This window comes from Notamacropus eugenii, chromosome 1, assembly GCF_028372415.1.
Source record: "Notamacropus eugenii isolate mMacEug1 chromosome 1, mMacEug1.pri_v2, whole genome shotgun sequence".
NCBI lineage: Eukaryota > Metazoa > Chordata > Mammalia > Diprotodontia > Macropodidae > Notamacropus > Notamacropus eugenii.
Genome location: NC_092872.1, coordinates 530,309,886 through 530,322,524, shown reverse-complemented (window position 1 = coordinate 530,322,524; position 12,639 = coordinate 530,309,886). Strand labels below are relative to the sequence as shown.

General features: G+C 37.8%; 1 long non-coding RNA gene across 1 annotated transcript in view; it reads left to right on the top strand.

Annotated features, from left to right (window-relative positions):
• LOC140520237 (uncharacterized) overlaps window positions 1–12,639 on the top strand; it is a 67,873-nt gene that overhangs the window by 27,630 nt on the left and 27,604 nt on the right. The window lies entirely within an intron of this gene.

Here is a 12,639-nt window from a genome sequence, read left to right as displayed (position 1 = left end):
CTATTATTGGGGCCCTATTCTTCTGTGAGGGCAGCCAGGTGGTACCATGGATAGAGTACAAGACTTGGAGTCAGGAACACCTGAGTTCAAATCTAGCCTCAGATACTTCTTAGCTGTGTAACCCTGGGCAAATAACTTAACCCTGTTTGCCTCAGTTTCCTCCTCTGTAAAATGAGCTGGAGAAGGAAATGGCAAACCACTCTAGTATCTCTGCCAAGAAAATCCCAAATGGGGTAATGAAGAGTCAGACATGACTGAAATGACTGAACAACACCTGTGAGGAGGGTGGACAAGGTGTCTTCAGTCTCTGTGTGAAATCTGCTCCAGGCATATACCTTTTTGCTTGACCTGATCCTATGGATGTTGACTCTGGTCTCTTTAATTGAAGCCAGCTTTTTATTAACTTTGTGGTTATTGGATCCTTCCCTCTCCCCAAGGAAGTTATGGACTCTGATCCTGCCAGGCAAATGCTTGGTACAGCAGCAATGGACCACTTCATAATAAAATGCATTTATATGATTCTTTAATGTTTGGGAATTGCTTTGTAAAGAGTATCTCATTTTATCCTCACAGCAAACCTGTTAGGTAAGTGCTATTATTATCTTCATTTTACAGATGAGGAAACTGAGGAAAAGAGGGTCAAGTGACCTGTGCAGGTTCACATGCCTACTAAGTGCCTGAGGCTGGATTAGAACTCCAGTTTTCTTGATTCCAGGCCCAGCACAGCACCACTGAGCTGAGCTGCCTTTTTGGTTGATGCTTGACTTCAGAGATGTCAAGGTCAGAATTTGTCTTAGATGTTCAATGAATCCTTGACTCATGCCAAGATTTGTCAGAATATATTGGTATTTAATATAAAAACTACATCCAGAAATACATCATAGAATTTCAGAGTGGTAAGAAGCATCAGGGACCATCATGTCTAACTTTGACCTTCTTGCAATTCTTAGCACATTATACTCTTATCTCCTGACTCCCTTTTCACTGACTGTTCCCCATCCCTGGAATGCTCATCCTCCTCATCTCTGTCTCCTGGTTTTCTTCCAGACTAAGTTCAAATCCCACTTTCTACAAGAGGCCCTTTCGGGTACCCTCCTTCCTCCTGATGTTTTCTTGCCAAAATTATCTTCCCCTCTTTTCTTTCTTTTTTCTTCCCCTTCCTTCTTTCCTTCCTTCCTGCCTACATGCCTTCCTTCCTTCCTTTCTTCCTTTTCTTTCCTTCTTTTCTTTCCCCTTTTTCAGTCTTTCAGTCTCTCTCTTGGTCTCTCTGCCTATCTGTCTGTCAGGGTCTTTCTGTCTCTCTGTCTATGTGTGTATGTATGTACATATGTACATATGCATAGATGTATCTCAGCATCCTCGGTTTCTAAAACTGACTTTTGACCTCAGAATGTCCAGGCTTTTCATCACCCTGATCACTCGTCTAAGTGTCCTCCAGCTTGTCTTTCATAAAGTGTGGCACCCAGAATAGTACTCCACATTGGGTCTGATCTTTTTTAGAAAGGAAAAAAAAGCATACACTGAAAATAAAAGTAATTACAGGTGAATCCAGGTTTCATGAAGGCCAGAGTTGAGGGAAAGTTAAAATCTAGATTTGGCCTCTTTGGTCTAGATGTGTGATTTTGTCAGCGTATTGAACTCTCAGTGTGGAAATTCTGTCTACTAGTGCAGAACAGCAATTCATCTACAACTTACATCATATCGAATTGCCTGAGACTCTCTAAGGGGTTATGTAACTAGTTCAGGGTTGAAGCGCAAGTATGTGTCTGAAGAACGGTTTGAACCCAGGCCTTCTTGACTCCAAGTCCAGCTCTCTAGCCACAACACCACTTTGCCATTTGGACCATTAGAGATATTTTATTGAGTGCCTATTTTGTGTCCAACATAGCATGCATAGTAGATAGGGTGCTGAACTTGGATTCTGGAGAATCCTGGGTTCAAATCTCACCACTCACACATTCATTTAGCTATGCGACTATGTGCAAGTCACTTAACCTTTCTGACCCTCAGTTTTTTCTCTGTAAAATGGGGATAATAATACTTGTAGTGCTTACAACATTGTTTCATTTTTTACTTTGTATCCCCAGTGACTGACACAAAATGAATGCTTTAAAAAGTCTTATTGATCAGTTGTTGCACAGTGTTGCTCTAAATCTTAAATAAGGCCACATTGAAAACACTTTTTAAACCATAAGAAACTGTGTAAATGTCAGTTATTATCATTATTGCTATCTATCTCATTCTCAACTTTTTTTTGTTGGAATTCAGATAGAAATGATCCTGTGACCGGAATCTAGCCTCTTATTAGTCTTTCATATTTAATGTTCTGTGGACTATTGCAGAGTTACATAAAATGACTACATTTTATAGTTGGAGTATTAGGATGTAAGCTCATCTTCTACAGACTCGTTGACACTGTATTTGGGACATCTCCAGTAATAGATTGGACATCAGTGCTTGTGTATGCATATGTGTGTACATACATACATATGCATGCATATATATGTATATTCACATACATGCATATATGTTTGGCACAGTGAAATCTAACAAAATATTGCTCATTTTATGAATCAGTGTTATATCTAGATGACTATGAACAACGGTTCAAGAGGTGATGATGTTATTGGCTGAGTCCTGGAAGATAGTTTGAGGTCTGTATTTATCATATGGAGATTTGTCCTCTACCAGCCCATGAAAGAGAAGTTTTTAATGAATAATTCTAACCCTCAGGTCTTCTTTGTCTAAGTACTTGGTATGTGTTGCATTTTTATAGCCCTCATTTTCTATTGTTTCCTTGCACAATCTGTATTGATCATCAATCTGGGCTATTTATGGCTAACCCTTCTGCAATTTCTTTTGGTGACCTGGTTCTGAATTGTCCTCAAAAGGCCTTTCTGTTTCCATAAGCAAATCCAAATAACTCAGCCATTTGTTTAATGGCTCTTGTTGACATGACGTTGTCTAAGTTCATAAGGATATCGCCTGTGGAGGACCTTTTGATTCCACCTTTGGATTTTAGCCAGAAGTGTACTGGGGCCAGATAGAACTAGGGATATAACTGTTAAATTTCAGTATGAGCATTTATACCTCAGAAATCTGCAAATGCTACAAATCAGGTCTTGATTTATTGCTTTGCTCTTTGTCTAATCTTAATAAGAGAATGGAGAAAATATTAATAATGCAAATTAAACTTTAAAGTGTATAATTTTCAGAGAAACAGTTAAGCATTTATCAGCACATCACTGATCTTAGCTATTTCATGTGCTGACAAATCCAACTCTAATAGAGTGCCTTTTCTCATTTTTGACCATTGTCCATTGTTCAGCCTCCTTCTTCATATGGTCTGAGAATGTCTATCAATCTTCTTCCATCTTAATGAGGAATTGTTAACCTTATTAGAGCTGCCCTAATATGATGGATCCTTTGTTTCATTACTATTGCATAGGTTTTTTTTTTTTAATGAGTCTTTCCAAGTATTTGTAGCTTATTTTGTGGTTCCAAAAGTAAACATTAACACTAGTATTAAATAAGTATTAATAGCTTTATAATTATTTATTACTATTTATTATTGGTCAGCTAAATATTAAGTATAATTATTTATATTATCCATATTATTAATAATTAATGTAATATTATTAATAAAAAGTATTCTCATTAAACTTTGATTCAAGATATCAATCGGTCAGTCTACTAGCATTTCACCCTTAGTGCCCAAAATTTCCTGGGGAACTTTTCACCATTAAAATAACCTAAAATACCCACTAAAAACTAGTGAAGGAGCTTAAAACAAATTAAAGCAAATAAACAGATAACAGAGTATAAACAGTAAGTTTGAAAACAATGGGAACATGAGATCAGGGTCAGTTCGTGAAGATCCTCTTGGATAAAATAATCATGGTGCCAGAAGTAGCCCCAGCAATATCAGGTCCACCAAAACATGATGATATGTCTGACATTATCACTGGACCTCATCATAGGTCTGTATCATATCAGTTTAAAAAACTAAATGGTCACAAGACTCTTGCATGCAATATATCCTCAGATTTAAGTTGATATCAGGACTCCCCCATTCAATTTTCCCAAATCCTCCAGCAAAAACATCTCCTGTTTTACATGTGCTGTCATGGAAATAACACCAAGTTTTAGACCCTTTAAAGGCCTTTACTGAGGACCTACCATCTTTGTTCATGGTAATTGGATTAAGACACCCCTTCAGCTTCATCAAGGATCTTAAAATCATTATTAAATAGACTAATCCCCTCCCTAGCCAACTCAATTACAAAAAAATCATTTTTATCTTCCCTATATCGTTAAAAAGCTAAGCTCCTTTCAACAATTCCACCCTTTGGTCTCCTAAATCCTTTCTGGGTAGGAGCTGTGCAAACATCCTATGAAAAAAAAACCTTTCCAATTTAGGGGAAATTTAATCATTTCTCTCAGTTGTACAAACCATTCTGAAGAGGCAAAAAACCTTGAGACCTAGGTGACCCTACACAGAGAAGTAGATAAAGAAAGATTGGGGAGAATCAATTGGGACTATCTCCAAAAGCAGTCCCTCTTGGTCAGGCAAATCCTCCTGAAGAGAGGATCCAAAAAATGGCTGAAAAGGAGAGCCCACCTTCTTCTGGGGGTAGTAAAAATACATCTTTAATTGCCCCAGAACATAGAATGTTGTACAGGAGGTTTTAAATCTTCCAAGGCATAATCCAAAAGTTTCCATTCTTTTGAAGACAGGACACTTATACCTGATAATAAGGGATATGCTGATGAAGCTGTTGCTTTAAACATCTATTCCATTATTCTATGATATCAGCCACCTGGGGACACCTTGGAAGATAGAAAACTGAATTAATATGGTGAGAATAGATTTAATACTTCTTTGCAGTAAAATTGGTGTCTTGATCAAAGGCAATCGTTCAAAGAGGCGCATAGAGAAGAAAGATGTATTCCATAAGCGTCTTGATAGTAGCTTGCAGGAGTAGCATACCTAACTGACAATGCAATTACGTATCCACAATAGATGTCAGCTGCAGTGGAAGCAAACCTCATGCCCTTCTATGGAGGAAGAGGATCAATTTGTCAAAGTTAGGTCAAGAACCATGTGGAATCATACCATACTGATCCTCCAAAGGTAAATGCTCTGACTGACATAAAGAGCTTTATTGGGCAGAAGCCATTAGATCATCTTCAGTAAAGGGGTCTTTTACACTATACAGTCATGGCTCCCATGTCCAGATTGATGATGAACCCAATCCCCAATCTGGTCTTGTGAGAGCATCAACTTGAGGATTCAGTTTAACAGAGGAGTATATGTCTCTGATGGTCATTAACATGTCCTGCAAATGACTGTATGCTGTAAGAAATAGTAGAGAAATTCTTCCACTGATCCAGATCCCAAAGTAGAAAGGCTTGCTATTCTTTCTAAGGCCCTACCACAATTCAACCAAGCCCATAACCACTGTCCAGGAATCAGCATAAATTTCTAATAATTATCTGCTCCATCCCTCAAGGCTTTTGCATGGGCCAATCATACAGCTTAGTCCTCTGGGAAGACTTGCTAGGACTCTTGCCTTCAAATTATCCCCAGTAACTGATTCATAACTGTTGAAGTCCAGTTTTATATAGCTTTTGGTCAGAACATAAGTAAACCAAGTGAAATAATGTTCTTTAAGAGTTGAGACTTCCTAGACAGAGCTCTCTTGGGTCTATTGGACCTCTGCCTATCAGGGGGTAAAGCATTGGACCTGGGACTGGAGGTCTCAGCCATTGGCAATGTCATAATTTGTTCACAAAGGGCATTAAAAACTGAACATGATGTTGGATGTACAATTTCAGTTTGGCAAAGGGCATCTCTTGTGCTCTACCCATCTTGCTAGAGGACCTGTCTTGCATAACCTAAATCATGATAGGCCATTCTGGATGGAGGATGATCATATGACTTTGTGTTATCATTTCAATAGTATCGGGCCCAATAGCATAAAAAAATTGTTTCTCAGACATAGTATACTGGGTGACTGTTTTAGGGAGTTTATGACTCCAGAAGCCCAATGGGCATTTAATCCATCTGCTTTTTTTATGTGTTCCTAGCAAAGCCTCCACTTAGCCTGATCCTTATAAACAGAGATTTCCAGTGTAATCTGAGCCCAGAGGTGGGGTAAGTGGGAGAGAGGAGAGATCCTATCTTATTAGTCTCATTAAGCACTTTGTTGGCTTCTAGCTTCAAGGAAAAAGATGCATGATGCTGCATTCTCCCTTTAGGCCATGATAGGAGAAAAGGACCCTGGGAAGAAGCTGATGTGAAAGGAGCTGGCAGTCTCCACTGTGACCCTATCCCAAGCTTATAAATTTTGGGGACTTTCTCCCAAGAGTTGCTGAAGGAAAAAACTCTAGAAAGACAGAGGAGCTGACAGTCTTCATCATGTCCCCATTCCCAGCTTGCACTACTAAACACTTTGGGGATCCCCTGAGAGTTAGGATTCTTATTTGGAAGAGCTGGGTTTCCTCTCTCCTAATGGCAGAGCTCTTTCACTTTGTTTTCTGGTATATGTTCTCTTGTGTTTACTTTCTCTGATTTCTGTTTTGCTATTGACTTGATAAATGGGTTTTTTTTGCTATTTGCCATGTGGGTGTCCATTATGGAACTAATATTTGGTGGAAAAGTGGTTAAGCCTTGGATATAAAGCTTGGGGTACTCCTTTCCCCATTAATGAGTAATGACTAGAAGTTTAGCTTGAATCTGCAAATGACATTCTCTAGACCAGAAGTATTAAACTCACTATCTGTGGGCCTCTGGTTGTTTATAAGCAACTTATAAACCTACCCAGTGTGGCTAAACCAGATTAAAATGTGCCTGAAAAATGTTCAACAAAATAAAATTTAAAAATACAACATATATAATGTCAATTTAGAGTCTTCTAAGTCAATATGTGACCCACAGAGTTCCATTTCTACTTGAGTTTGACATCATTGCCCTAGACTAATAATATTTAAGGAAGATATAATCCTACTTCAATAACTCTCTCTCTCTCTGAGGAGAGAGTTAAGCAGTGGCCTCCAACCTCAACCTCCTGCTTCCTCTCCAGGCAGGAATTGAAATTTCTCTTGGAGAAGGGTCAGGGGGAGAAGCACTTAGAGATGTCTATTTTGGCTTGTTTTGAGTCACACAATGACACTCTCATGCCATATATGGGAGACAGCCTTGCTACACCAGGATTATAGATCTCATAGTTATCTTAAATGCCCCAGGGGAGAGATTGCTGGACAGGAGGCTTTAAGTCTTCCAAGCCACAATATGTTCTAATCCCCACTCAAAAAAGGCAGATATGCCTCTTTTATTCAATAAATAGGAGTCACTAAAATACCTAAATGTGAAATATGAGTTCTTCAAAATCTGAAGAATCTTATAAATCTTTGACTGTCCTTCTAAGCCTATGGGGGGAACAGGTGTCTATGGGTTGTTGTGGATTATATTTGGAATCATCTGAGTTCTCCCCATCCAAATGTATCCCTAAAAACTTAACTGAATGTGTTAAACTTTGGTTGTTCTTTGAGTTTATCTCTTACCTTTCGTCTCTCGCCATCATTTGATCAAAAACTTCTGTCATCATGACCTGATCTGACCCAATAAACCATACATCACTGATATAATGGTGGAAATCAATACCCTTCAAGAAGTGGGATCTCTTTTAAGACTGTCCATAAAACTGTATAAATGAAGGGTAGTCTTCCACCCTTTCACTTGAACAAGGCTTCTCCTTTCAATGGTTTGTCCCCCAAAATCCCCAATAGAAACTGGGATGCTCCTATGAAGCTGTTGGGGGTCCCTTGGTATAATTGTAACCTGCCAGTGGTTATCTAGCAGCCCCTTTTATTCTTGGCTCTTTCCTCCTCATGTAAGGGTAATTTACGTACGGAGCCACTTCATAGTCCTCTTGTTAAAACAGTTCTTTCCTTGGGGGACTCATTTCCAATAGTCCCTTAAATCTGGACACAAAGACTTAAGTGGCTGGCAACAGCCAGGTTGGGTGGGAGACTAACTAAATAGGGTAGGGAGACTGACTGACCAAGTTGGGCAGGAGATTTTAAGGACAACCTAAATTTTAGTGTACCACAAGAACTCTTTCTACCCTATTCTCATATACACTGATGTAATTTTGCTAATACTTTTGTAGGCTATTTATCCATCATCCTTTTATCCACTCCATGTTCTAAAAGCTATAACCATAGTTTTGGTGATGAGGGCTGGAAAGGGGGTGTGAAACCCCCACAAAGACCAGGGTACCAGGGGCAGGTCACCTGGAGGAGAATTCATGAACTCAAGCATTGTTGAAGTCAAGGTAAAGATTTATTATACTTTTCAGGGGGCAAGAGTTCTTAGGGAACCTGCAACATTAGAGGGGTACAGGGAAAGTTTATATAGGATATTCTGTAGTATCACTTGTGCCAAATATGCTAACTAGGTGTTTTGGGGTGGGATTAGGGAGTGGTTAAGGAGTGGTCAATTCTTAAAGGAACATGCACTTTTGATATCTACTACACAGGTATTTTACCCAAAATTCATTGGGAAATAGCCCAAGGTGGGCTACCTGGAGGTGTGGTTTTAGGCCTGAAACGTCACTAAGTCAACCAACCGTCAGGGCTGACCAGGAAAAATCAGGCTTCTCTCATCAACATCTTGTTGGACAAAATTACTGTAAGGGAGTATAGGTATGTCTAAGTCCAGGATACATATGATTGGTCAGTGGGTAGTAAATGTCATTATGACCCAGTGCACAGCCAGTTCAGTACACAGCTGATTCAAATGAATGAGTTCCATAGGTACACCTGTCTCCTATAGCTATATACCAGGACAGGCTGTGTCCTAGAGGGAGAAACTGCCTCAGATAGTATTTTGAGTCTAGGGAGAAATGTGATTTTAGAATTGGGGCCCAAGCACTCCATTAATGGGACAAAATATTATCACCCTAATATGATAGTGGGAATCATGCCTCCTCCAATCATTTCCAGATGGCTCTGGAGGAGAAAGTGAGGCTGGTGACTTTGCACAGCCCTCCCTCACCTAAATTCAATTTGCTTGCAAGTCATGGCATCACCTTCCTGATATCATGGTCCTCTTTGAGAACGAAGGACAAAGAAACAGCCATCATCTTGAAAATTTCTGTACGTGTGGATAGTTCTGTTTATTTGAAGAGCTACCGAGGTTATACCAAACTCCTCTAGCTTTGCTGCTGATTTACCTGGGCTGATGAGGGGATCTGATGATGAAAAAACTGTAGAGTCTGCTGTCATTTAGGGATAGCTGAGGGTGGAGAGTGTTCACAAAAAGTATGATCTAATTACACCTGAAACAAACTGGTCATAAAGAGTGGGAGATCATGGGGAAGGGGCATAAATCTAGCTCACTAAATCGAACTCTTTAAAAAATTTTATCCTTTCCCTTGCCATCTTCTGTTCAAGAATTTGTTACAGAGGGAATTCCTCTTTGAGACCTCATGGGTAAGTTTCTCTACTTTATCCATCTAAAAAGGAGTAAAGGATAATCCTCATCTGGGGGTTTTTAATTGATTCATTTGATTTTGTAGGAGTAAATCGCATATAAGCTGACCCAATCAATGGATTTCTTCCACTGATAATCTATATCTTCTCCATTAGACCCTATCTTCATTAACTATTGTTCTTAAATTTCATTAATATGTTGTTTAGATTTCTCTTACCACGATCCAAATTCCTTAATGTCAAAAGCCTGGTGCAGCTAGATGGTGCAGTGAATAGAACAGTGGCCCTGGAGTTGGGAAAACCTGAGTTCAAATTTGACCTCAGATAACTTTACTAGCTGTGTGACCCCAGGCAAGTCATGTAACCCTGATTGCCTTCCCCCCACAAAATATGTTAAAAACCTACCTACTTGCTGACTCACATACATTGCTCCATTCCCCCAATCAGTATGGGCAACGGGGCTGTAATAGGAGAAGTTAGAGCCTCTTTTACCACTTGCTCTATTCCAAATTATACCCTTATTTTCTTGTTTTCTAACTCAATTCCACTGAAGGCATTCTTCAGAGCAGCATTTCTCAAATTTTTTTGGTCTAAGTACCCCTTTACATTCTTAAAAATTATTGAGGATTCCAAAGAACTTTTGTTTATGTGGGTTCTATCCACGGATATTTATCATATTAGAAATTAAATCTGATAATTTTAACATACTGTATGCATTTTAAAATTAATTTTTAAATTAATAAACCATTATACATTCACATATAACATTTTAATGAAAAAATAAATGTCATTTCCAAAACCAAAATATTTAGTGGGAAGAGTAGTATTGTTTTACATATTTTTGTAAATCTCGTTAAAGTCTGACCTAATAGAAGACAGCTGGATTCTCATTTTTGTTCCTGCGTTCAAGCTGTGGGTTAAGGTATTTGGGTTATTTGGGTTAAAGTATTTGAAGGAAATCTGACCTCACTCAGGTATGTAGTTGGAAAGAGGAGGAGTATTTTCAGAGGCAAATTGTATCTTAGTATTATTATGAAAATAGTTTTGACCTCATGGGCCCCCTGAAAGGGTCTTGGGGAACCACATTTTGAGAAGCTCTGGTCCAGAAAAACCTCTGGAGTAAAAAATTTACATTCCTCAAGTAATTCTGGTTGCTCCTCATGCCTAGGATATTCTTCCTCCTCATCTCCCCCTCCTGTCTCCCTTAGTTTCCTTCAAGTCCCAGCTAAAATCCCATCTTCTACAGGAAGCCTTTCTCAATCCTTCTCAGCTCTAGTGCCTTCCCTCTCTTAATTATGTCCCATTTAGGCTGTACATTGTTTGTGCATATTTATTTACATGTTGTATCTGTGAGCTCCTTGAGGGACTGGCTTTAATTTTATTTTATTTGTAATTTATGGAATAAAATAAACATTTCTACAACTTAGATGACTGCACATGAAACTGCAAATCATACACAATTTGCTATTCCTTTCAAATATACAACAGTTATCAGGTAAATTTCTTTTTTTCTCTCTCCCCTCCCCACCCTAGAAATAGTTACCATTAGACGCAAATAGGTATATATGTATGAAATTATATTATACATACTTCTATTTATCAGTTCTTTCTCTGGGTGCAGATAGCAACTTTCCTTATATGTTCTTCATAGTTAATTTGGATATTTATAGTAGTCAAAAACAATATTTGCTCAAAGTTGCTCTTAAAACAATGTTCTATTACTGTATACATTGTATACAATGTTCTCTTGGTTGTCCTAATTTTGCTCTTCATTATTTCATGAAAGTCTTTCCATTTTTTCTAAAATCATTGAGCTTATCATTTCTTATAGCACATTCTTATATCACAATCATATGCCACAACTTCAGCCATTGAGGGTAGGAACTATCTTTTGCCTCTTTTTGTATCTCTAGCACTTAGCACGGTGCCTGGCACATAGTAGGTACTTAATAATTGTTTGAAACAGATGTAAAAAGGCTGAAATAGCTAATCCTTTAGAGATCATAATGTAATAAAAATGGAAATTGATTCAGGGATCATAAATAAAAATTATAGAACCAAATGGAGCTTTAACAGCAAAATTCTAGATAATGAGTGGGTCAATGAACAAATTATAGAAATTATTAATAATTATGTTCAAGAAAATAATGATAAAACAATATACCAAAATTTTGGGGATGAAGTTAAAGCAATCCTTGAGGAAAATAATATCTTTACAAATATACATTAAAAAATAGAAAAAAACAAGATGAATGAACTGAACATGTATTTTTAAAAGTTAGAAAGTCAACAAATAAACCTAAAATAAGCACAAATGAGGAGGTATTAAAAATTAGAAGGGGAATAGATATTGAAAGTCAAAAAACTCATAGAAATGATAAATATACCTGAAAGATGGTTTTTTGAAAAGACTGATAAATCCTTAGGTAATATGATTATAAAGAAGAGAACAGAAAACCAAATAAATAAATTAGCAAATGAGCAAAGTGGAATCACAGCAAAACCAGAAAAAAGAAAAAGAAAAATTAGCACATGCTATGCAAAGTTAAGTGTTAACTAAACTGAGAACACAAAAGAAATAAATGCCTTCAAAATTACAAAATGCTTCAACTACCAGAAGATCAGATAGAGATCATAAATAATCCAAGCACAGAAAATGAAATGGGCCCAGGAAGAACTACCATCCCAACTCCTAGTCTTAATGGACTAACAGGGGAATTCTATCAAACTTTAAAAAAAGTTTTTATTAGTATTTTTTAAAAAGTATCACTATAGTTTATACCAGTATCTCTTCCCCTACCTCTTCCCAGAGATCATACCATTTAACAAATAGTATTTTTAAAGACAAAAAAAAGAGGAAAAAAATCATTGTTAACAGGCTATCAAATTTTAAAGAACAGTTAGTACCCATGCTTCACAAATTATTCTCAAAAATTGAGAAAGAAAGCACTCTACAAAAATCCTTTTATGAAGCACCTACCTAAAACAGGAGTGGGAAATCTGTGGCCTTGAGGCCACATATGGCCTTCTAGGTCCTCAGGTGTGGCCATTTGATTGAGTGCAAGTTTACAGAACAAATCCTTTTATATTAAGGGGATTTTCTGTGAAATTTGGATTCAGTCAAAGGGCGGCACTTGAGGA